The sequence below is a fragment of the Balaenoptera physalus genome, assembly GCF_965194825.1.
Source record: "Balaenoptera physalus genome assembly, chromosome: 2".
Taxonomy (NCBI): Eukaryota; Metazoa; Chordata; class Mammalia; order Artiodactyla; family Balaenopteridae; genus Balaenoptera; species Balaenoptera physalus.
In genome coordinates, this window is record NC_138883.1 from 147,059,579 (window position 1) to 147,086,883 (window position 27,305).

The following is a 27,305-nucleotide window of genomic DNA, read 5'->3' on the forward strand; positions in this document are numbered from 1 at the left end:
GCCCAGAGGATCTATTTCCTCGAATGCCTTCAGCAGTGAAAACAGCCCTTTAAAATTCTTCATTAAAGCATTCTGAGGGGACTTCCCTGGCAGTCCAGTGGTTAAGACTTCACCTTCCAGTGCAGGGGCTCTGGGTTTGATCCCTGATTGGGGAGCTAAGATCCCACATGCCTCGTGGCCAAAAAAACCAAAATATAAAACAGAAGCAATAGTGTTACAAATTCAATAAAGACTTTAAAAGTGGTCCACATCAAAAAAAAAAAAAGCATTTTGAAAGGCCACAAGACTGGGATGTTTCTTTATGATGAATTATAACCTGTTCTTTCCAGGGAAGTGACTTAGGGAATTTTCTCCATTGAAAAATGAGGACAAGAGATGATTTCAAGGAAGCTGGGCCAGTAAAGTGAAATGAAGTTCTGCCTTTGTCCACTTGGCAAATGTCAGGGCTGAATTCTCTATCTTAGGTTATTGTGGTGACCTCCTAACTGGCCACCCCTGTCCGAACACTTGACTTCTCTGTCTCACGTTCCTGCCAAAGTGACCTTAAAACTCACCTGGATTGTATCACTCCACCACTTGAAAACTTTGTCTTCATTGCCTAGCAAATAAGTCCAGATTGAGTAGCAAGATTCAAGGAAGAGGAAAAGAGGGGTGTGTGTGTGTGTGTGTGTGTGTGTGTGTGTGTGTGTGTGTGTGTGTGTTCTTTTTGGGGGAGGTTATTCTGTCTTTGTTCTTCTAGTTCCCTCAACCTGAAATGCCCATCTTCTTTGTCTGACTTTTGGAATCTTAATCATCCTTTAAGTCTCCTTAGCTTCCTCAGTCAGATTTAAACATTTCTTCCTTTGTATGTCTACCTATGTTATGACACCTCAGTGTGCTTTGTGTTGTTGAATTGGCTTTATTATATCCCGTGCTTGTAATTTCAAAGGTTTTTTTTTTAACCTTAATATTTGCAGGAATTGGGAGCCCACCACTTAAGAGGGAAGCCCATTCCACTTTAGACCGCTTTATAAAACGATAGAAGTTATGCTTTATTTTAAGCTTGTGCCTTCCTGTAACTCTTTCACTTGGCAGTCCTGCTGCCCTTTCAAGAAACACATAAATAGTCTTGAAACATTTCCCTTGTTGTGTTTGGGCTTGACACAGTACCCTAATGAATTTGAGGTATCACCTTTTTCTACATCGGCTTAAATATCCTTTTTAAAGTATTATATAGGACTTCCCTGGTGGCGCAGTGGTAGAGAATCCGCCTGCCAATGCAGGGGACATGGGTTCGATCCCTGGTCCGGGAAGATCCCACATGCTGTGGAGCAGCTAAGCCCGTGCACCACAACCACTGAAGCCTTCCCGCTTTAAGGCCCACGTGCCACAACTACTGAGCCTGCGTGCTGCAACTACTGAAGCCTGCACGCCTAGAGCCCGTGCTCTGCAACAAGAGAAGCCACTGCAATGAGAAGCCCACGCACCGCAACGAAGAGTAGCCCCTGCTCGTCGCAACTAGAGAAAGCCTGCGTGGAGCAACGAAGACCCAATGCAGCCAAAAAAAAAAAAAAGTATTCTATAAGCCTAATGATTGTATGTTGAATGAATGATTGATAGTAGCTGCAAAGAAATGCGAACATAATCTATCAATGTTTATTTTTTTTATCCTCCTCATCATCTATAAAATCAGATATGTATTAACTAATTATCCACAAATAAGCAAGCAGAACAAGCCAATATTACTATTGGATGAAGTGGGCAGGGAGCTATGAGATGGAAGTTGAACAGAAACAAAAAATGTCTTCCTAACTGCCCATCTCATTACTTTGGTTTAAAGCAAATACACATAATAATTTAAGTGTTCTTTGGGTGTAGTGATGCTGGAAGCCAGAATCACTTGTAAGAAGTCCTGGGATGAATTAGTTTATCCGATTGTCTAGACCAGTTGTTTTCACACTTCAAGCCTGACTCATTGGGGCTTTTAAATTCAGTTTAGTAGCATTAAAAAAAAAAAAAAAAAAAAAGAGGAAAAAACCTTTTATTTAAGTAAAGGTTTGCATGTGTGTCTATGTGTATCTGTATATGTGTGCATGCATGTGTATGTGTCTGTGTCTATGTGTATATAAAATGGGTCACGGTTGTTTTTTTACTGTAGGTTCCAGAAAGTTTGTAAGCCACTGGTTTATGCATCTACTTCTCAAAAGGGCATGTATCTTTTAGTTGGCCCCTGGTGGAGTATCAGTGGGCTCACTGAGCAATAGGACAAACAGTACATTTTCTTCAAGTGTTAATTTTACTTAAACATTTTGGTGAAAACAAATGCAAGTTTTGTTAATTTCTCTGACTTTTAACATGTTTAATGTGCTTCAACACTATGTTTCTTAGCACTGAAGACTTCTTAACTATTGTGTTTAATTGTGGATTTTTTTAATGGATATAAACCAACCTTCTTTTTCCATGTAAAGCTCTATGTCTCGAATTCTACCTTATTATCAATTTTGCTACCTCTTTGTGTTTGAATATGTCTTTGACTTTCTCCTGAATCTTTGGTGCCATTGTCTGTGGGCATGCCTCTTGTAAATAGCATACAATTGGATTTTTGTTTTTGCACCCAACTGGGAGTCTTCTTTTATTAGAAGGGTTCAGCCTGTCCTCTTTTTGGTGATAACTGGTGTGTTTGGCGTTCCCTTCTGTTACTTGTTATCTTGTTTTCTGTTTTTGGAAAAAGAATTTTTTTTGCTATTTCCTTTTCCTTTGTATCCTTTTTTCTCTTTAGTACTTCATAGTCAGGTATCCATTTCTATTACTGGTTACATTAAAATGTTTTTGAACCTCAAATTCTCATTAGCATTATCAATATAGTATTGATTGACTTTTTTACTCCTGTAAAAGATAAGAAAGTGAATGTGCTTTTTTGTCCTAGATTTTAATAAACATAAACTGGGATTTAAAATCAATAATAATAATTTTAAAATGTGTATCTATTCTTTAAGGAATTTTTTGACATTTGATTATTTTCTTACTACATTTATAAAGGACAGTCATTTAAAGTCAACTCTAAATTTTCCTAGGTTCATGGTTCATTGCTTCTGCTTTTAAATCATGTCTTCCTCATTCTTGACTTATGTATTTTTATTAATTTCTTGGTCAGATGGAGTATTCCTTTAAGTAAATTTTTTCAGTATGATCTGTGGGTGGCATATTTTTGGAATGCTTTTATTTTTGAGCCTGTGTTTGTATATGCAGTGAATTCTTGAATGGAGTAAGAATTCTTGGGTCACACTTTTTTTTTTTTCACTCAAAATTCTAGACCAGGGGTTGGCAAACATTTTTTGTCAGGTGCCAGATAGTAAATATGTAGGCCGTGGGATCTCTGTAACAATTCAACTGTGCTGTTGTAATATAAAATAGACAATATTTATGTAGGGTATGGCAATGTTTCAGTAATACTTTATTTACAAAAACAGACAGCAGGCCAGATTTGGCCCTGGGGCTGTAATTTCTTGACCTGTTCCAGACAATTGATCCATTTTCTTGTGGCATTTAGCGCTGTAGATGAGAAGTCTTGTGTCATATCAATTTTTTCCTTAGTAAGACACTTGCTTTTTTGCTGCTTGGGTTCTTTTAGGAATTTTTATTATCTTTGAAATTTACAAATTTCGTACTCATTAATTTTATGAATTCATTGATACTTAGTGGAATTCCCTGGTGGTCCAGTAGTTAGGACTCAGTGCTTTGATATTTATATTACCAAATAAACCAGCAACACTCACCATTCTTTCATTTCTCATGAAAAGACCTACATTTTGAAAAACATACCTAGAAATATCTCTCCCCAAAGCCTTCAAAATACAGTTATATTTCACTTTGAATCTGAGAAGATTATCTTCTGTGAAGAAAGTGTCTTCTCTATTCAGAAACCCAATAAAGAGCTCTTTTAGTGATAACTCATTTTCACATCATAAAATTATAACTGAATTGGCAGAAAATTTATTATACCATATTGAAATGGGAGAGAAAAAGTTAATATAAAGTACAAACTATTACACATTTTATCTTCCTCTCTAATCTCTTTTATTCAATTGAATTGAATACAGTTTCAGTGGAAATTCCTATTTAAGTTTAGAGTGCTTAAAAACAAGCTAGATACTTCGTTCTGCATGCAGCACCTTGCTTATTGCTTTTATGTCTCCTGGCACTGCGCTACAAATCACAAAGCATTTAGGGAACATTCAGACCTCACTGAAATCATAAATCAAAAATTCCAGAGCGCTCCGTACCGACCTTGGATAGCTGATTACTGGGGCAGCTCGGAACACACACACACACCCTCTCTCTCTGTCTCTCCTCTCCTCCCCTCTTCTCTGTCCCACATACACTTATCACAAAGCTTCAACATGTCTTCTCCTATGTTCTCACTAAATTGTAGGTCTGTGTGTTAACTGGAGATACCTCTCCAAGTTGAAGAGTTTGAAGGCTTCTATGGATTTAAAATTTTGCCTCTTTAGTGCTGGTTCTTAATCTTCTTATTTAGAAACATAATTTTTAGATTGGACAAGTTACAAGTTTCATAGTTGTGATAGAAGCTTTCATTAGAAAAAGTTCTTAGAACTTTCATTAGGTATGCCCCTCTCCCCATACTTGTTCTAGTTGCTCACTGGTAACTAGGTGTCTTTAATAAATGTGGTTGGAAAACTTCTGTTGGTTTTTCTGACCATCTTACTTTTTTCTACTCATTATACTTTTCACTAATCCACATTAAAAAAACTTAAGAAATATTTCTGAATTTGATGGTTATAACAAGCTTCAAGGGAAAAAGAGACTTCGCTGCAGTATAAATGTAAAAAATTAATAAACAGAAGACTCAGTTAAATAGTCAGAAGACCGGAGGTGGGGAGCGCTCATGCCCTGGGATGATAGCAGAGCCCCATGGGAAGAATAGACTCCTTTCTTGGCAAGGACTTAGCCAATGAAAGGCATGGACTCTTTGTTTCCTATAGTCCCCCACTTCCAGCTTCCTTTTCCCCTTCCATAAAAGTGTTCTCTTTCCCTTGCCGTGGGGAGACTTGCATGTGGCTCACCATGGTTGCAGACCCCTAATTGCAATTCTCTGCAGATCCTGAATAAACCCATCTTTGCTGGAGAAATATCTGGCAGTCTATTTATTTTGGGTCACCATAAGAAAAATATCTATCAAAATAATGAGTGAAAATGATATTATATATTTGGCATATGTGACATATGGAAATGTACATAAAGAGGCACACAGGAAACCTGTGTCCCTTCACCATTAAAAAAAAAGTGGTTTTTTGCTATACAATCTTACGTCTTTGGAAAGAGCATATTGATTTTACTCCATTGAGAATTTGGTTTTCTACAGTCGCCTCAACAGTTAATTGATGATGGGAATCAAGCAAGAATTGTACTTCATTTGCATAGTTTGCTAACTTTTACGTTTCTATTGAGTTGGGAGAGTTAGTGAGGAGAGTGGTGATGATATACCTGCACTACCTTGAATAGAAATATTTAACATTGTCTTAAGCTTTTTCAGAGGAGAGGTGAATTAGACGGAGGCTGGGGAGTGGGGGAAACTGGGGGAAGTAAAATAAATAGTTGATGTACGTGGTTTTGCAGGTTTGCCTTTTTGATACTAAAGGAGTATGTTTTTTTTTAAATAAATTTATTTATTTATTTTTGGCTGCGTTGGGTCTTTGTTGCTGCGCGCAGGCTTTCTCTAGTTGCGGTGAGCGGGGCTACTCTTTGTTGTGGTGCGCGGGCTTCTTGTTGCGGTGGCTTCTCTTGTTGCGGAGCACGGTCTCTAGAGCGCAGGCTCAGTAGTTGTGCCACATGGGCTTAGTTGCTCTGTGGCAAGTGGGATGTTCCCGGACCAGGGCTCAAACCCATGTCCCCTGCATTGGCAGGCGGATTCTTAACCACTGCGCCACCAGGGAAGTCCCAGGAGTATGTTTTTATTACTAGAAGTTCTTGCAGAAAAATGTCCTGGCGGTTGTATGTTTGCATTAACGTCCCTGTGTATGCACACTCACTGAATAGATCACATAGCCCCAGAGTGTTGCCACTGCATAGACCCTGCACACCTAGAGCGCAGTGCTTTATGTGGCCTGCGTATCTGTTTTATCAAGCTGCTCTCTGTCACCCCACCACATTGTAGACACATCCACATCAGCTCCCCTTTTGTTTTTGGGTTCTGCCCAGATCCTAACTTCCGACAAGGGGTATTTTCATTCTGCTGTATCCAGGACTCTTTCTCAGTGCTCTTTTTAAATGCCATTGGGTAACCTCTGGGAAGTGTAGATTCAGACTCTTCTGTCAAGGTAAATGTTTGGACAATATACCTTACAGGTAAAGCTAATATTTACATAAAGAGACAATCATGAGAGACAGCGAAGGGAGAACTTAGGCTGAAAGGAAACTGTGGAACTCAAAGCAGTGGTCTTCTAGACCTATGATCAGGGCCTCCCTTGGACAAAAACACAAATCCTTTTATTCATGAGGTCTGCCTATATTCCTTCCACTGTATTTATCCTCAGGCATTAGCCTCTCAAAAGCCATCATAGCTGTCACACAGGCAAAAAGGTGCCCCTGTTCCTTCTCTTCTTTTTAATTAAACTTCTAAAACTTCAAACTGCAGTGATTTTTCCTTCTTCACTCCTCTGAAAGAAGTTTAGGTTTGTCCCATATTGGTACTTCTGATAGGCTCTGTTAGAGATTATGTGCCTGAATATTCAGGCCCAGATAGAGAAAGAAGGGAAAAGTTTAAATGTGCTAGTTTATTTTCCTTGATTAGAGATGTAATAAAGTGAGGGGAGCAGGGAGCAAGTGTGTTGTAGGCAACTGCTGGAGAGAACTTTGCCAGTGTATGAAGTTTGTTTTAATTTCCAGTTACAAAATGAATAAGTCACAGGGATGTGATGTACAGCATGGTGATTATAGTTAATAATACTGAACTGTATATTTGAAAATAGCTAGGAGAATGGATCTTAGAAGTTCTCCTCACAAGAAAAAATATTTTGTAACTATGTATGGTAACAGATATTTTTATAATTAATTTTTATTGGAGTATATTTGCTTTACAATGTTGTGTTAGTTTCTGCTGTACAGAAAAGTGAATCAGCTATAAGTATACATATATCCCCTCTTTTTTGGATTTCCTTCCCATTTGGGTCACCACAAAGCACTGAGTAGAGTTCCCTGTGCTACACAGAAGGTTCTCATTAGTTATCTATTTTATACATAGTAGTGTATATATGTCAATCCCAATCTCCCAACTCATCCCTCCTCCCTTCTCCCCCAGTATCCGTTCTCTACGTCTGCATCTCTGTTTCTGCTTTGCAAATAAGTTCATCTGTACCATTTTTCTAGATTCCACATATAAGTGATATTATACGATATTTGTTTTTCTCTTTCTGACTTCACTCTGTATGACAGTCTCTAGGTCCATCCACGTCTCTGCAAATGGCACAATTTCGTTCCTTTTTATGGTTGAGTAATGGTGACAGATCTTCACTGAACTTATGGTGGTGACCATCTTGCAGTATATACAAGCATTGAATCATTACATTTTACATCTGAAACGAATATAATGCCATGCCAATTATACCTAAATTTTAAAAAAAGAGTTTGTTTTCTGCATTGTAGTGACAGCCCTAGATTTGAAGGGGCAGAAACTCTGTGTCTTGGAGCCTTTGTTAGGAGCTGTGGCTGTCCCTACGCTTCGCTCAGCACACTGCACCAAGTGTAAGCTGGGATGAGGACCCAGGCATCTTTCTTACTGAATTGACTTTGCACTGGGTGTCCAAGGCCCTAGAAGGGTCAAGGTTTGCTTCCTGGATGCTTGCTGCCCAGCGACCTACCATTACATAACATACCTCCTCTTCCTGGCTTGTGACTTGACTGAGGTTCTGCTGTGGTTTCTTCCAGCTGTTCCCAAGGCAGGCTTTTCTTTAATATGTGATTCATTATCATCTTCTTTTTTTCCTAAATTTTACCTTGTAAAAATACCTCAAAGTTTCTGACATAGACATGGCATCCTTTCCTGGTTTCTAATACTAATAGATATTTTCTCCCGAGTTTATTTTCCCTTGTTCATTTCACTGGAGTAGAAAGTCAGATAGGTGTGCTGAGGTCCTTATCTTGGATTTTAAGACTTATTTCTTAATAATGATAATTTGACAAGTTCAGGTTCGTTTCTACTTTGTCTCCTTGTAGTAGAAATTGTGTATCTTTTGCAAATCAAGATTTTTCTTTGTGAACTGTGGGAGTTATGTTACTGATAACATTTTGGATTTATCTGTAAAAGTTGCTACAGGATTTTTTTTTTTATGAACCCCTCCCTTGAAGCAAACAAAAACCATATCACAATATTTGGAAATCTGCGTGGACTGCACAAAATTTTTTTGTGTTTTTTTTTTTAACTCTAAGAAACTGTAAGTGCCAGACATAAAGACATTCTGTATTCCATATGCCTAAAGCCCAAAAGAAGTCAGAATTAGGTAAGTAAAAATCAGAAATGGAGCCCAGTGATCAATTATATAACACTCTGCCCTTTTCTTTTTCTTTCTAAAATGTTTTATTTGCTCAATCAATTATGCAGCACATATTTTCTGAGCCCTCCTATGTGCCAGGCTTTGTGCCAGGAATGAGAGTATTAAGTTGGCATAGCCCGAGGCCTGCTTATAAGGGTGAAGTATCTTAGACTCTACAGGAGGAAACAGCATAAGGTGTGTAAAGGACTCTGAGAGCTCAGATTCTGGAGATTTAATTGTAGTGGGCACAGAAGGTGAGGCAGCAGTCCCCCAAGGAACTTTATGTTCAGAAGCAGAGATACTGGTAAATTATGAGTAGCTACCCTTTGAGTGTCTTAGTACATACTAAGCATTATGCTAACTGCTTTTGTATATGGAACCTCATTATTCATCATGACAACAATATTGTCAGTCTCACAGATGAGGAAAATGAGTCTCAGAAAGACCATTATTTATAGACACACTGCAGTTAAGAGGCAGAGCCAGGAGTTCCTGCCAGGGCTGCTTTCCCCAAAGGCACGCTCTTTGTGACACAGCACAGTGCCCTTCCTTGCTGCCATTGTGTGCATGGCTGAGAATAAGAGGAGGGCATGTTGAACCTATCAGTTAGAATTAGGTTTGGCTGTATATGGCAGAAAACCCTAAAGTGACAGTGGGTTACTTGGAAAAGAAGTCTGGGAGTAGTGTTAGAAGTCTGTGGCTGCCGTGGAAGCCCCACAGTCATCAGGGACAAGTCTTGTTTCATCTGCCACATGGTCCAGCATGGCATCTCAAGCTTTTGCTGTCAGCTCTGCATTCCAGGCACCAGGAGGAAAAAGGGGGTGGTGGGGAAAAGAGCACCCCTTGTGTCATCAGCGCCATTTGTTAGAGCTTGGGCACGAGGCCGTATGTGGCTGCCAAGGAAGCTGAGAGATACAGGCTTACAGTGGGACTCGTGGCCTCCTGAATAAAGTCCTGGTTCTGCTACTGAGGAGGAAGGGGAGAATGGATGTTTAGGTGGGCCCCCAGCAGCCTGTACCACACTCAGCCCGAGGCAGGCTGTGACTCGGTTGGTGGTCGTGGGCTGACCCGAGGCTGGAGGAGCCTGGCAGGTCCACATCACAGAGCGTGTTGTATGTCATACCTAAGGGGTTGAACTTTATTCTGTCGGTGCTGGGAAGTCGTTGAAGGACTTCAGTCAGGGGAGTGACATGACCAGTTCTGTGTTTCGGAAAGATTGCTCTGCCAGCTGTAAGGAGGACAGGCTGGGGAGATGAAGGCCAAAAGAGTGAGGCATCAGATGGAATCTGACGGAATAGAATGGATGAGAAACGATGACCACCTGATTGAGGTGGAGGGGTACACGCAGGTACAGGCGGGATGTAGAGCCTGCTGGCCTTGGTGACTGACCGTTTGAGGACATTGAGGGACAGTCTGGCTTTGCCATCTGCGTGTGAGGCTATTAACTAAGGCAGGGGGAATGCAGGAGGGGGAGCAGGTTTGGTGGGGTTCAGGGAGCAGATAATTAATCCCAGTTGAGGTTTCTCTGGGGCCTCAGGGAGTTTCTGGGAGGCAGCTAGTTGGATGTATAGATCTGGAGGTTAGGAAACAGGAGATACTGATTCAGGAGTCATCAGAGTATGGTTATGAGGTGAATCCTGAGATTACAGACAGGAGCCTGGTAGCTAGAAGATGAGGCTATGACAAATAGGGCCAGACTAATATTAATTCCCCATTCTAGATGAGGTTTCTAGGTCACATGATTTTGAAATTATTTCTTAGACTAGGATAATTGTGAAAGTGGAGAGAAACTGTAAATATAAATTTGGGAAAGGTTAGCTGAAAGGAGAAAACAGCAATCCTTAAGTATATGGAAATGGGTATGAATTATGGGCTAGAATTAAGAGACTACAGATAAAGGTAGTTTTTTTTGGTACCTCTGCTTTTGCTGTAGAAAGGGAAGGATAAAATGATAGAGGGATTGGGACTTCCTTGGTGGCGCAGTGGTTAAGAATCCGCCTGCCAATGCAGGGGACACAGGTTCGAGCCCTGGTCCAGGAAGATCCCACATGCTACGGAGCAACTAAGCCCGTGCTCTAAAGCCCGCGGGCCACAACTACTGAGCCCACGTGCCGCAACTACTGAAGCCCGTGTGCTCTAGGGCCCGTGCTCTGCAACAAGAGAAGCCACTGCAATGAGAAGCCCGCGTGCCACAATGAAGAGTAGCCCCCGCTCACTGCAACTAGAGAAAGCCCGGGCACAGCAACAATGACCCAATGCAGCCAAAAATAAATAAAAAAGAATAAATAAATTTTAAAAAAATGATAGAGGGATGTTGGAATAAAGAATGGTTTCTTTGGGCAAGATAGTCTCTCATTAGGGCTGATTTGATAGATGAGAGTAGGAAATTAGAAGTACAAGAATCATCCCGCCACTCACCCATCAGTTTTTCCAATCTCTCTTCCTAAGAGTAATTATTAACTTTGTATTTTCGGCCACATGTTCCATTAGTGATAACCCATAAATAAAAGCAGATTTAACTTGCTGCCTCGAGGTAAGACTTGCCTCTCTCAGGTACCCTTTGTAGGTTTAATAAATAAAATGAAAAAATGCTGAAGGAAAGGCTGATTTTACTTATGTTATTTGTTTCTCTTTTGATGGTGGGAAGGAGGCATATCTGTGTACAAGGTGCCCAATCCTTAGATAAGGAGATAGACTTTGAGGAAAAAAAGTGGAATGTAGGGGATTGATACACAGCTCGCCATCTTGGCCAATCCAAGGTAACTGTACTTCATCTTAGTTTGTGTTGGTGTTTAAAAAAAAAAAAAACGAACCTCACATGAGAACATACTGTATATCACAGAGAACTCTACTCAATGCATTGTGGTGACCTAAATGGGAAGGAAATCCAAAAAGGAGGGGCTATATGTATATGTATAGCTGATTCATTTTGCTGTACAGTAGAAACTAACACATTTTAAAGCAACTATACTCTAATAAAAATTAATTAAAAAAAAGAAGAACCTCACAATAGTAGAGCAACATTTAATCCATTAATCCATAAAAGTAATTGCATGCCCATGGTAAATAATTTCAGTGGTTTAGAAAGGGTGTAGATGAAAAGTAAAAATATCACCTCACCTCTTTCCAGGCTGTTCCCCAAGTATGACTGCTGTTAACATACTTGGGTATCCTTCTAGATCTATATGGATGCATTCTTTAAAAAAAAAATTATACAGGTAGGTTTTATACTCTACATTCTTTTCTACATCTTGCTTTTTCACTTGCTAATAAACCTTAGAATTCTTTCCCAAGCAGCACAGGTACATCTCTCATAGTGTTTTACATGGTTGCATAGCATCTAATTCATTTAACCAATGCTCTGCTAATGGCCATTTAAATTGCTTCCTTTTGAAAAATGTTACAAACAGTGACATAAAGAATATCCTCATATATTTTTGCATACTTAAGCAAATAAGACCAATTCCTGTCAGTGGAATGGCTATGGATTCTAAACTTTTATAGATATTTCCCTATTGCTTTCCAAAAAAGGCTCGGCCACTTTACATACTCACCACCGTCATATAAGAGTATTTTGATCTTTCCCTGGATGAATGAATGAATGAAAGAAAAAAGAAAGAAACAATGAATGCGTGCACACTCATGACCACCTGTCATGTGCCAGACCCCAAGTGATACTGCGGAAAAGAAAAAATACATAAGGGGCAGCAATTTCTGGCCATGAGGGGCTCAGTTTGTTGGGGCAGGCAGCTGTGTGGACAGGGAGGATGAAGGGTGGTTAAGAGTGGGGTTTTGGGGACTTCCCTGGTGGCGCAGTGGTTAAGAATCCGCCTGCCAATGCAGGGAACACGGGTTCGATCCCTGGTCCAGGAAGATCCCACATGCCGTGGAACGACTAAGCCCGTGTGCCACAACTACTGAGCCTGCACTCTAGAGCCCGTAAGCCACAGCTACTGAGCCCTCATGCCACAACTACTGAAGCCCGCACGCCTAGAGCCCGTGGTCCACAACAAGAGAAGCCACCGCAGTGAGAAGCATGCCCACCGCAACAAAGAGTAGCCCCCGCTCTCCACAACTAGAGAAAGCCCGCGTGCAGCAACAAAGACCCAACAGAGCCACAAAAAAAAAAGAGTGGGGTTTTGGTCTCAGATGGAGCTGGGTTTGTTTACTGGTCCTGCTGTGTACTAGCCAAATGGACATGAGTAAACCCCCTCTTCTTTCTAAGTCTCTGTTCCTTCATTTGAAAATGGGTATCTGTTTCACTGCATTGTTATGAAGATGAAATAAAATTTGTATAAAGCTTTTAGTACAATGCCTAGTACATAGTGCTTGATGATGATGAGGATCACTACTCTTTTACATGAAATAGCGATTTCAGTCCTGATTGTAACAATTACGGGGGGTGGGGGGCTGGGGGTGGTATGTGCCGAGAGTGCTCTGGGGACCCAGGACAGGGTTCTCTTTGCCCGGAAGTGTTTGGGAAGAGAAGTACTATCTGAGCCGAGTCTTTAAGTGTGAATAGTAGTTTGTTATGAGGTTTTATTGGGAGGAAATATATCCCTTTTAATAAGTTTCTCAAAAAGGTGCATTGCCACAGGAAACCTGACTAGTATATTGAAAGTATACTCAATGTATAAATAGATTGAAAAAGTTGGTTAACAGTCTCTGAAGAAATTCATTTAGGTCATCTTATGAGCCCTACTGCTTGAATTTTTGCAACCTTAGAAATATCTTAGTTTTGATTTATCAATGTTTCTGGTTTTGTTTTGAAGAATTAATCCAAAGAGTAATCCTCAATTTTATTATAATTTCCTCCTTCAGAAAATTAACAGTGGTTAATATGTGTTCATTATGGAAAATGTCAAAATGTATAATAAGCTTTTGTATGTTTTTTTATTGAAGTATAGTTGATTTACAATATTAGTTTCAGGTATACAGCATTGTGAATCAGTATTTTTACAGATTATACTCTATGAAAAGTTATTACAAGATAATGGCTATAATCCCCTGTGTTATATAAAATATTCTGTTGCTTATCTATTTTATACGTAGTAGTTGGTATGTCTTAATCCCATACCCTTAATTTGCCCCTCCCCCCTTTCCATTCCCCTTTGGTAACTACAAGTTTGTTTTCTATATCTGGAATCTGTTTCTGTTTTGCACATACATTCATTTGTATTATCTTTTGGATCCCATGTATGAGTGACATCATATAATATTTGTCTTTCTCTGACTTATTTCACTAAGCATAATGTTCTCTAGGTCCATCCATGTTGCTGAAAATGGCAGAATTTCATTCCTTTTTATGGCTGAGTAATATTCCATTATATATATATAGATACACACACACACACACACACACACACACACACACACACACACACACACACACACACACACACCCCACATCTTCTTTATCCATTCATCTGTTGATGGGCAGTTGGGTTGCTTCCATATCTTGGCTATTGTAAATGTGCTGCTATGAATATTGGTGTGCATGTATCTTTTCAAATTAGTGTTTTCATTTTTTCTGGATCTATACCCAGGAGTGGAGCTGGATCGTATGGTAGCTCTATTTTTAGTTTTTCGAGAAATCTCCATACTGTTTTCCCTAGTGGCTGTACCAATTTACATTCCCACCAACAGTGTACAAAGGTTCTCTTTTCTCTATATGTTCTTTAACCCTTCCTAATTTGTCTTTTATAAAGTGCTTTTTTGGCCCCATTTCTTTTGAAGAATTTATCTTTTTTTTTTTTTTTTTTAATTCATCATTTCCTTTCTGGTTGGTAACAATTATTTATATATTAAATTTAATCATTAGTCTGTCATGTATGCTGCAAATATTTTTATCCATTTTATTATTTTCTTTTCAATTTTGTATATGTTTTTATTTTGGGGGGGATACAGATATTTTAAAATTTTATTAGTGAAATCTGTCAGTCTTTTCCTTTACTATCTTTACCTTTGGCTTCTTTTTAGGGAATCTTTCTTTATTCTTGAAAATCTGTAAATTTTAATTTTATCCTATTATTTCATGTTTTTTAATATTAAAGTCTTAATCCTTTTTGAATGTGTGTTAATATATAGAGAAGGAACCTAACTTTTTATTAAAAAAATAGCCAGGTGTCCTAACACCATTTAGTGAATAATATACCCCTTTCTTGCTGGTATGAAATGGCACCATTTTCATGTATAAATTCTTGTATATGTTTGGGTCTGTTTTTGGACATTTTAGTTCTTTTCCAGTGATCTGTTTGCTTATTCTGGCACTAGTGCTACGGTGTTTTGATTAACATAGCTGTATAAAGGCTGTTTAATGTATTTTAATACGTGGTAGAATAAGTCCTGCCCCGTTATTCTTATTTAAAAAAAACTTGGCTGACTACTCTTAACATTCATTTTTGAGATTAACTTTAAAATTATTTTGTCAGTTTCTCCCCTCAGATCCTCTAGAGACCTTGGTTGGAATTGTGTCAGATTTTTAGATTAGTTTGGCGGAAATGGATTTCTTTACATCAGCCTTCTCCTGGAATATGGCATGCTTCCCTAATCAAGGCTTTTTCTTTGCTCCTTTATAGATGTTTTTGCTTTTAGTCATGTTGTTTCTGCCCATTTCTTGATAAGTGTATTCCTAATCAATTAGTATTTGTTGTTGCAAATGGAATTTTTTCCATTATATATTTTTTTAATTTTTGAATTTTATTTTATTTATTTTTTTATACAGCAGGTTCTTATTAGTCATCAATTTTATACACATCAGTGTATACATGGCAATCCCAATCGCTCAATTCATCACACCACCACCACCACCCCCCCGCCGCTTTCCCCCCTTGGTGTCCATACGTTTGTTCTCTACATCTGTGTCTCAATTTCTACCCTGCAAACTGTTTAATCTGTACCGTTTTTCTAGGTTCCACATATATGTGTTAATATACGATGTTTGTTTTTCTCTTTCTGACTTACTTCACTCTGTGTGAGAGTCTCTAGATCCATCCACGTCTCAACAAATGACCCAATTTCGTTCCCTTTTAATAGCTGAGTAATATTACATTGTATACATGTACCACATCTTCTTTATCCATTCGTCTGTCGATGGGCATTTAGGTTGCTTCCATGACTTGGCTATTGTAAAGAGTGCTGCAATGAACATTGGGGTGCATGTGTCCTTTTGAATTATGGTTTTCTCTGGGTATATGCTGAGTAGTGGGATTGCTAGATCATAAGGTGATTCTATTTTTAGTTTTTTAAGGAACCTCCATACTGTTCTCCATAGTGGCTGTATCAATTTACATTCCCACCAACCGTGCAAGAGGGTTACCTTTTCTTCACACCCTCTCCAGCATTTGTTGTTTGTAGATTTTCTGATGATGCCCATTCTAACTGGTGTGAGGTGATACCTCATTGTAGTTTTGATTTGCAGTTCTCTAATAATTAGTGATGGTGAGCAGCTTTTCATGTGCTTCTTGGCCATCTGTATGTCTTCTTTGGAGAAATGTCTATTTAGGTCTTCTGCCCATTTTTGGATTGGGTTGTTTGTTTTTTTAATATTGAGCTGCATGAGCTGTTTATATATTTTGGAGATTAATCCTTTGTCCGTTGATTCGTTTGCAAATATTTTCTCCCATTCTGAGGGTTGTCTTTTCGTCTTGTTTATGGTTTCCTTTGCTGTGCAAAAGCTCTGAAGTTTCATTAGGTCCCATTTGTTTATTTTTGTTTTTATTTCCATTACTCTACAAGGTGGATCATAAAAGATCTTGCTGTGATTTATGTCAAAGAGTGTTCTTCCTATGTTTTCCTCTAAGAGTTTTCTAATGTCTGGTCTTACATTTAGGTCTCTAATCCATTTTGAGTTTATTTTTATGTATGGTGTTAGGGAGTGTTCTAATTTCATTCTTTTACACGTAGCTGTCCAGTTTTCCCAGCACCACTTGTTGAAGAGACTGTCTTTCCTCCATTGTATATCCTTGCCTCCTTTGTCATAGATTAGTTGACCATATGTGTGTGGGTTTATCTCTGGGCTTTCTATCTTGTTCCATTGATCTATGTTTCTGTTTTTGTGCCAGGACCATATTTTCTTGATTACTGTAGCTTTGTAGTATAGTCTGAAGTCAGGGAGTCTGATTTCTCCAGCTCCGTTTTTTTCCCTCAAGACTGCTTTGGCTACTCAGGGTATTTTGTGTCTCCATACAAATTTTAAGATTTTTTGTTCTAGTTCCGTAAAAAATGCCATTGGTAATTTGATAGGGATTGCATTGAATGTGTAGATTGCTTTAGGTAGTATAGTCATTTTCACAATATTGATTCTTCCAATCCAAGAACATGGTATATCTCTCCATCTGTTGGTATCATCTTTAATTTCTTTCAACAGTGTCTTATAGTTTTCTGCATACAGGTCTTTTGTCTCCCTAGGTAGGTTTATTCCTAGGTATTTTATTCTTTTTGTTGCAATGGTAAATGGGAGTGTTTCCATAATTTCTCTTTCAGATTTTTCATCATTAGTGTATAGGAATGCAAGAGATTTCTGTGCATTAATTTTGTATCCTGCAACTTTACCATATTCATTAATTAGCTCTAGCAGTTTTCTGGTGGCAGTTTTAGGATTCTCTATGTATAGTATCATGTCATCCGCAAACAGTGACAGTTTTACTTCTTCTTTTCCAATTTGTATTCCTTTTATTTCTTTTTCTTCTCTGATTGCCGTGGCTAGGACTTCCAGAACTATGTTGAATAATAGTGGTGAGAGTGGACATCCTTGTCTCGTTCCTGATCTTAGAGGAAATGCTTTCAGTTTTTCACCATTGAGAATGATGTTTGCTGTGGATTTGTCATATATGGCCTTTATTATGTTGAGGTAGGTTCCCTCTATGCCCACTTTCTGGAGAGTTTTTATCAGAAATGGGTGTTGAATTTTGTCAAAAGCTTTTTCTGCATCTATTGAGATGATTATATGGTTTTTATTCTTCAGTTTGTTAATATGGTGTATCACATTGATTGATTTGCGTATATTGAAGAATCCTTGCATCCCTGGGATAAATCCCACTTGATCGTGGTGTATGATCCTTTTAATGTGTTGTTGGATTCTGTTTGCTAGTATTTTGTTGAGGATTTTTGCATCTATATTCATCAGTGATATTGGTCTGTAATTTTCTTTTTTTGTAGTGTCTTTGTCTGGTTTTGGTATCAGGGTGATGGTGGCCTCATAGAATGAGTTTGGGAGTGTTCCTTCCTCTGCAATTTTTTGGAAGAGTTTGAGAAGGATGGGTGTTAGCTCTTCTCTAAATGTTTGATAGAATTCACCTGTCAAGCCATCTGGTCCTGGACTTTTGTTTGTTGGAAGATTTTTAATCACAGTTTCAATTTCAGTGCTTGTGATTGGTCTGGTCATATTTTCTCTTTCTTCCTGGTTCAGTCTTGGAAGGTTATATCTTTCCAAGAATTTGTCCATTTCTTCCAGGTTGTCCATTTTATAGGCATAGAGCTGCTTGTAGTAGTCTCTTGGGATGCTTTGTCTTTCTGCGGTGTCTGTTGTAACTTCTGCTCTTTCATTTCTAATTTTATTGATTTGGTTCCTCTCCCTCTTTTTCTTAATGAGTCTGGCTAATGGTTTATCAATTTTGTTTATCTTCTCAAAGAACCAGCTTTTAGTTTTATTGATCTTTGCTATTGTTTTCTTTGTTTCTATTTCATTTATTTCTGGTCTGATCTTTATGATTTATTTCCTTCTACTAACTTTGGGTTTCGTTTGTTCTTCTTTCTCTAGTTCCTTTAGGTGTAAGCTTAGATTGTTTATTTGAGATTTTTCTTGTTTCTTGAGGTAGGCTTGTATAGCTCTAAACTTCCCTCTTAGAACTGCTTTTGCTGCATCCCATAGGTTTTGGATCATCATGTTTTCATTGTCATTTGCCTCTAGGTATTTCTTGATTTCCTCTTTGATTTCTTCAGTGATCTCTTGGTTATTTAGTAGCATATTGTTTAGCCTCCATGTGTTTGTGTTTTTTACGTTTTTTTCCCTGTAATTGATTTCTAATCTCATAGCATTGTGGTCAGAAAAGATGCTTGATATGATTTCAATTTTCTAAAATTTACTGAGGCTTGATTTGTCACCCAAGATGTGATCTATCCTGGAGAATGTTCCATGCACACTTGAGCAGAAAGTGTAATCTGCTGTTTTTGGATGGAATGTCCTGTAAATATCAATTACATCTGTCTGGTCTGTTGTGTCATTTAAACCTTCTGTTTCCTTATTTATTTTCATTTTGGATGATCTGTCCATTGGTGTAAGTGGGGTGTTAAAGTCCCCCACTATTATTGAGTTACTGTCGATTTTCTCTCTTATAGCTGTTAACAGTTGCCTTATGTATTGAGGTGCTCCTATGTTGGGTGCATATATATTTATAATTGTTATATCTTCTTCTTGGATTGATCCCTTGATCATTATGTAGTGTCCTTCCTTGCCTCTTGTAACATTCTTTATTTTAAAGTCTATTTTATCTGATATGACTATTGCTACTCCAGCTTTCTTTTGATGTCCATTTGCATGAAATAGTTTTTTCCATCCCCTCACTTTCAGTCTGTATGCGTCCCTAGGTCTGAAGTGGGTCTCTTGTAGACAGCATATATATGGGTCTTGTTTTTGTATCCATTCAGTAAGCCTGTGTCTTTTGGTTGGAGCATTTAATCCATTCACGTTTAAGGTAATTATTGATATGTCTGTTCCTACGACCATTTTCTTAATTGTTTGGGGTTTGTTTCTGTAGGTCCTTTTCTTCTCTTGTGTTTCCCACTTAGAGAAGTTCCTCTAGCATTTGTTGTAGAGCTGGTTTGGTGGTGCTGAATTCTCTTAGCTTTTGCTTGTCTGTAAAGCTTTTGATTTCTCCATCGAATCTGAATGAGATCCTTGCCGGATAGAGTAATCTTGGTTGTAGGTTCTTCCCTTTCATCACTTTAAGTATATCATGCCACTCCTTTCTGGCTTGTAGGGTTTCTGCTGAGAAATCAGCTGTTAACCTTATGGGAGTTCCCTTGTATGTTATTTGTCATTTTTCCTTTGCTGCTTTCAGTAGTTTTTCTTTGTCTTTAATTTTTGCCAATTTGATTACTATGTGTCTCGGTGTGTTTCTCCTTGGGTTTATCCTGTATGGGACTCTCTGCACTTTCTGGACTTGGGTGGCTATTTCCTTTCCCATGTTAGGGAAGTTTTCGACTATAATCTCTTCAAATATTTTCTCTGGTCCTTTCTCTTTTCTCCTTCTGAGACCTCTATAATGCGAATGTTGTCGCATTTAATGTTGTCCCAGAGGTCTCTTAGGCTGTCTTCATTTCTTTTCATTCTTTTTTCTTTATTCTGTTCCACAGCAGTGAATTCCACCATTCTGTTTCCCAGGTCACTTATCCGTTCTCCTGCCTCAGTTATTCTGCTATTGATTCCTTCTAGTGTAGTTTTCATTTCAGTTATTGTATTGTTCATCTCTGTTTGTTTGTTTTTCAATTCTTCTAGGTCTTTGTTAAACATTTCTTGCATCTTCTCGATCTTTGCCTCCATTCTTTTTCCGAGCTCCTGGATCATCTTCACTATCAATTTTCTGAATTCTTTTTCTGGAAGGTTGCCTATCTCCACTTCATTTGGTTGTTTTTCTGGGGTTTTATCTTGTTCCTACATCTGGTACATAGCCCTCTGCCTTTTCATCTTGTCTGTCTTTCTGTGAATGTGGTTTTTGTTCCACAGGCTGCAGGATTGTAGTTCTTCTTGCTTCTGCTGTCTGCCCGCTGGTGGATGAGGCTATCTAAGAGGCTTGTGGAAGTTTCCTGATGGGAGGGACTGGTGGTGGGCAGTCTGCCCACTCTCTGGTGGGCAGAGCTCAGTAAAACTTTAATCTGCTTGACTGCTGATGGGTGGGGCTGGGTTCTCTCCCTGTTGCTTGTCTGGCCTGAGGTAATCCAACAGTGGAGCCTACCTGGGCTCTTTGGTGGGGCTAATGGCAGACTCTGGGAGGGCTTACGCCAAGGAGTACTTCCCAGAACTTCTGCTGCCAGTGTCCTTGTCCCCACGGTCATGCACAGCCACCCCCCGCCTCTGCAGGAGACCCCCCAACACTAGCAGGTACGTCTGGTTCAGTCTCCCCTGGGGTCACTGCCCCTTCCCCTGGGTCCTGATGCGCACACTACTTTGTGTGTGCCCTCCAAGAGTGGAGTCTCTGTTTCCCCCAGTCCTGTCGAAGTCCTGCAGTCAAATCCCACTAGCCTTCAAAGTCTGATTCTATAGGAATTCCTCATCCCATTGCCGGACCCCCAGGTTGGGAAGCCTGATGTTGGGCTCAGAACCTTCACTCCAGTAGGTGGAATTCTGTGATATAAGTGTTCTCCAGTTTGTGAGTCACCCACGCAGCAGTTATGGGATTTGATTTTACTGTGATTGCACCCCTCTTACCGTCTCATTGTGGCTTTTCTTTTCTCTTTGGATGTGGGGTATCCTTTTTGGTGAGTTCCAGTGTCTTCCTGTTGATGATTGTCCAGCAGCTATTTGTGATTCTGGTGTTCTTGCAAGAGGGAGTGAGAGCACGTCCTTCTACTCTGCCATCTTGGTTCAGGGCCCCCCATGATGAAACTTTTTAAAAAGACCTTTTGGGAGGTCTGAGTTCTTCTGCCAGCACTCAATAGGTGTTCTGCAGGGGTTGTTCCACATGTAGATGTATTTCTGATGTATTTGTGGGGAGGAAGGTGATCTCCATGTCTTACTCTTCCGCCATCTTGAAGCTCCTCCTCCATTATATTTTCAAGTTGGTTATTTTTGTCATATAGGAAGGCTTAGGAACCTAGGCTCAAATTTCTAAATGGTTCTATTTGAACCAGACTTACGGTTCCAGAAGTCTCTGAAGTAATTTTAAAGTTATTTCCTTCAAAATTTTAAGTTCTATAAAATGAAATTTTAGAAAACTTAATTTCATAAGAAACTTGCATCTTTGATAACATGTCTTCAAAGTGAGGTATCTAAGACTAGGTTTTTAAAGGCTGCTATATTTTGGATGGGCTGAGTAGTTTCACCAATTTCCAGTAGATGTCAGTGTTTTATAAATTTATTAGTCTGAGGTGGAGGTTTTGTCTCCAGTCTCCCACATTTATATATTCTTTAGTCATTTAATTAGCATACCGGGGATTATTTGAACTGGAAGAGATTTTGGAGATCATCTAAGTCAATCCTTTGATTTTGCAGAAGAAAGAACAGGTGTAGTAGATGGGAAATGACCTGTCCAAGGTCACCCAGTCACACAGAGTGAGGCCGAATCTCAGGTGTTCCTGTTTCTGAAAGACCCTGTCTCTGAAAGACTGGTAAAAGATAGTCACCAAAACCACAGAGAAGAAAATATGTAGAGTCCAGTATAGAAGCTGTATTTGGGAGAAAGGGAAGCAGATGCTCTTCCATTTGTTTGGGTAGGTAAATATTAAAAAGTTTTTATGAACAAGATGTTAGATTCTTAGATTATAATAATAATTGGGTGAAATGAACAGAAAACAGTTGGCTTTTGTTACCTGAATGTAGAATTATTGGATATGAAAGTGACCTTTGATAGAATGTCCTGTTCTTCATACTGTAGATATAACATCAGAACTTGTATACGGCCAATGGAATAACTCCCTGCCCACTCTCTGCACAGCCTATTTGGTTATGTTTAAGAGAAATGATATAAATCATTCAGTACCACCTGTGTCAGAAAATATTATCCAAGAATCTATAATCTTTTCCAGTAAATACACCAAGTAATAGAAAAATGTTTTTTTTATTCTGTCTTATGAGAATTCAGGGTAAAGAAACCAGGGTAACATTTAAGGGCAACTTTAGACAAAGTTATGAAGTGGGCAAAATGACAGTTTCAGAGAAATATCCTTCCTTTAATCAGCTGACTCTTCCCTATCAGTATCTGCTTATAAAAAAAAATATGGGCCACTTAATCTTCATTGCAGAGGTGGAAGCTTCCAGGGTACATATGCTAAGCACCTACCCCTCTGACATCAGTGCTCACTGGATTTTGGAGGAGTGAGAGCCCATGTGGATTGGTGTGAAGGTGAAGGAAGTACCCTTGGGCTGAGTCTTTTTTTTTTTTTTTTAAATCTATGAACCATTTTCAGTTACTTTTTTAAAAAAATTTTTTTATGAGGAACTCCTTTATTTACTTATCTATTTATTTTTGGCTGTGTTGGGTCTTCGTTTCTGTGCGAGGGCTTTCTCTAGTTGCGGCAAGTGGGGACCACTCTTCATCGCGATGCGCAGGCCTCTCACTATCGCGGCCTTTCTTGTTGCGGAGCACAGGCTCCAGACGCGCAGGCTCAGTAGTTGTGGCTCACGGGCCTAGTTGCTCCGCGGCATGTGGGATCTTCCCAGACCAGGGCTCGAATCTGTGCCCCCTGCATTGGCAGGCAGACACTCAACCACTGCGCCACCAGGGAAGCCCGAGCTGAGTCTTAAAGATGGGGTGGGACTTCCATAAAGTACAGAGACTCGAAATATGGGACAAGCCTGTGAAGGCTAGAAAGTGAATCTATCAGGACACCTGGCGAAAAGGTGATTTTCTTTAGAGTTTAAGGTCAATGAAACGAAGGTAAGATTGAGGGTAGATTTGGGTTGGTTTGGCTTTAGACTTTTTCTAAAAATTTTATTGGAGTATAGTTGATTTACAATATTGTGTTAGTTTCAGGTGTACAGCAAAGTGATTCAGTTATACGTATACATATATTCATTCTTTTTTAGATTCTTTTCTCATATAGGACATCACAGAATATTGAGTAGAGTTTCCTGTGCCATACAGTAGGTCTTTGTTGATTATCTGTCAGATATAGTAGTGTGTGCATTCATTCCAAGCTTCTGATTTATCCCTCCCCCACCAACGTTTACCCTGTGGTAACTATAAGTGTGTTTTTGATATCTGTAAGTCTGTTTCTGTCTTGTAAATAAATTCATTTGTATCATTTAAAAAAATTAGATATCACATATGAGAGATAATCATATGATATTTGTCTGTCTCTATCCGACTTACTTCACTTAGTATGATAATCTCTAGGTCTACCCATGTTGCTGCAGGTGGCATTATTTCATGGCTGAGTAATATTCCATTGTATATAAGTACCACATCTTCTTTATCCATTCATCTGTCAATGGACACTTAGGTTGCTTCCATGTCTTGGCTAGTGTAAATAGTGCTGCAATGAACATTGGGTGCATTTATCTCTTTGGATTATGGTTTTCTCTGGATACATGCCCAGGAGTGGGATTGCTGGATCATATGGTAGTTCTATTTTTAGTTTTTTAAGGAACCTCCATACTGTTCTACATAGTGGTTGTATCATGGTTTTAGACTTTTTGAGCTGGAAGTCACAGTATGAGATGCTTTTCTAAAGATTTATTGTTTTGAAATAGTAAGTTGAAAAAAATAGTACAGAGAGGTCCTAAGTAGCCTTCACCCAGTTTCCCTCGATAATAACCTCTTACGCAACTGTAGTACAAGGTGGAAAATGGGACATTGACTTTGTACCATCTACCAACCTTATTCAGGTTTCAACATCTACTCATTTATATGTATGTGTGTGCATATTTCTATGCAGTTTTGTCACATGTATAGATTTGTGTAACCACTACAACAATCAAAATACAGAACAGTTTCTTGACTGCAAAGGAACGTATTTGTTTTACCCTTTCTAAAGGTTTTTAAAAGCTTCGAAGGAAATCCAATTTTCTATTGGCTAGGGAGGGCTAGAACTGTGGTATCCCGAGTCCTGGGTCTCGTTTGCAGCCCAGAGACCTGGCTGACAAGGGCCCTCTCAGGAGTCCCTTCTGACATATCGTTGGTAGTGTGTAGGAAGAGCGGGCAGTTTTGTAATAAATTTTATAAGGAACAAAACTGCTTAACTAGGGATATTGTATGTAGAGTTTTTTTAAGTGCCAGAAAAGATCTATTTGCTTTCTCCCCTGTAATCTTGAAGATACTGCCTACTTGTTCTCTGTGATTTCACCACCTGCCAGTGGAGTTCTGATTTTTCCTGAAGACTCAGCCTGGCTCTCTGAAGCTGCTGATCTTTCCTTTGTTTTCCTCTTAACCATCTTTAAGTGTATAAGTTCAGTAGTGTTAAGTATATTCACATTGTTGTAAAACAGATCTTCAGAACCTTTTTATCTTGCAAAACTGAAACTGTGTCCATTTAACAGTCCCCCTTTCCCCCTCCCACCTGCCCCTGGTAACCCCCGTTCTACTTTCTGTTTCTATGAATTTGACTATTTTAGATACCTCATATAAGTGGAATCATTTAGCATTTGCTTTTTTGTGACTGGCTTTATTGATTGTGTCACACAGATATACAGGGAATTGTCCTTAAAATTATCAGAATCACTAAGCTTTGAATCTAAAGAGATCTGGGAAATTGAAGGTTTCCGTCTATCCATTTTACAGATGAGAAAAATCAGACAACCAGAGGTTGCCTGAGGTTAGTGAAAAATCAGACAACCAGAGGTTGCCTGAGGTTAGTGAAAAATCATAGGAAGTTCTATAATTTCTTCTCAGTTTTGTTGAACTTTTTAAGGTCCATCTGATTATGAACAACAGTGACAGTATCCCAAACTCAGAGCCAAAGTAAACATTTAGAAAATGCCACTTGGATAAAGCTACTGCTGCTGTTGATCTGTTTTCTGCAAAGCATTTTTGCATATCTGTAATAAAGACAATTTAATTCTTTTTTTCCAATAAAATTTATTTGGTCGATATCTGCGAAGACAGGATAAGCTGAAATATAGTTTTTTTTTTCTTTTTTTTGTTTGTTTTTTTTGTTTTTCTTTTTTAACCTATGGTAGATGCTCCAAAGAAGGGCTTTGCAAACTTTTTCTGTAAAGGGCCAGATAGTAAATATTTGGGGCTTTATGTGCCAAACAATGTCTGTTGCAGCTATTCAGCTCTGCTTTTTTAGGTGGTTTGGGCTAACTGGAAACCTACGTACCATAACTCTGTTGGAGTATTAGTGCTGGGACTGTTTTGATTATTCAAAGAGAACTAACTTTCAGAGTTCACAGAAAGAGAATAGGTATTATTCATATCCTAAGTATAATAACAGCTAACATTTATTGAACATTTACTAGAGCTTTTACATACCTGCCTTTATTTATTTATTTAGTCACTCTATCAAAGTAGGTAGTAGTATTATTTACGTCTTAAGGAGAAGAAACTGAGAATTAAGAGAGAGTAAGTAACTTGATTAATGTTTCTTAGCTAGTAAGTGGTAGTTAGGGGATTCAAACCCAGGCAGTCTCTCTAGAAGCCGGCACACTCAACTGCTGTGCTATACAGACTCCAAGGCTCTTGTCCTTGAAACACTAGAAGGCTCATGTTTTAAAAGGGTTTAGCAGAATTTGGTTATATAGGCACACGGTAAAAAATACAAACTGTCCAAAGGATAGAGTGAAAGTGTAAAGTATCCTTCCCACCCAAGTAAGTCGTCCTGGTCCCTGATTCCTTTCTCCAGAGCCAACCACTGTTACTGGTTTTTTTTCGGATCCTTCCTGAGATATTCTTATAGGGGTTTGCCAATATTTATTATAGGTAAAAGGATGATCGGTCTTTATAATCCATCTTAGCTCAAATTCTGTCCTGTTGTCCTCGATATTTTTCGGGGCTCTCTGGGTTAGGAGGAGGAGGATGTTGTTGGTAAGATATTCGGCAGCTAAGTCACCAAATACTATTCATGTTTCTTATTTCTTTGCTCTCAGCTTTACCTAGAAGAATCTAAATTCCTATCATCTCCTACTTCCTTCATTTAAAAACATGGTCAGTGTTTGCAGGGTTTACAAGCTTGAACTTGGAAACACTTAGATTTTAAATATAAGACACACAGAGATTGTCTTACGTTCTGAATACCTCATTAGCTGATTAGTGGAGCGACCTGTCATACCTGGGGATCCTAGGGGAGCGGATGCGTCACATGGTGTTGGGTGCTTGTCCCAGTGCTCTTGTGACAAATACAGTCCCTGTATTTTGACATGAATGTTAGGACCTGTGCTAAAAGAAAGGATCTTATAATAACAACACAGAAATATCAATCATATGATAATCATGTCTTTAATAGATGGTTTTTACTATAGTGTGTTTGATTCTATATGGAGGTTCCCAAGTGGGCAGAATACATTGTGACCAAACATAGCAGAAAGAGTGGAGGTGCATTTACAATGAGATTTTAAAAAATAGCTGTCTGTGTTAGGTGGTTTCATTGAATACTCTTTAAGAGCATTATGGATTTGCAGGGAAATACATTTTTTGAAAACCCAATTTTTATATATAATCAGAACTTGAGTATATTTTATGACTATGATCACATAAATGGTTTTGTTTACTAGCTTGTATGCTCTCTACTGTTTTACTATGAAGAGTGTGTTGACTTAAAAAAAAAAAGCACAATGTGAGAGTTTCGAGTTAAGTTGTATTTGGGGCAAAATGAGGACTGCAGCCCAAGAGACAGCATCTCAGATAGCTCTGAGAAACTGCTCCGAAGGAGCGAGGGAGGAGCCAGGATATATAGGAATTTTTCAACAAAGGGCAGATAGTCGGGAATGTCAAAAGATTATTGTTAAACAAAGAAAACCAGATATCTCAAGTTAAGGAAATCAGCACTTTTCTATGTATGGGAAGATGCAAGAGTCTGGGCTCACTGAAATCATTCCTTTGATATGTACCTCAGCTATCTGGGGGCTGTATCCTGTATTTTCACATCCTGAGTTTCCTCAGGGCTCACCGCAGGGAGTGGCTG

General features: G+C 38.9%; 1 protein-coding gene across 11 annotated transcripts in view; it reads left to right on the plus strand.

The window, feature by feature from the left end:
- Positions 1 to 27,305, plus strand: part of LOC309654578 (5-formyltetrahydrofolate cyclo-ligase) — a 298,235-nt gene that overhangs the window by 18,803 nt on the left and 252,127 nt on the right. The gene's annotated exons all lie outside the window — the stretch shown is intronic.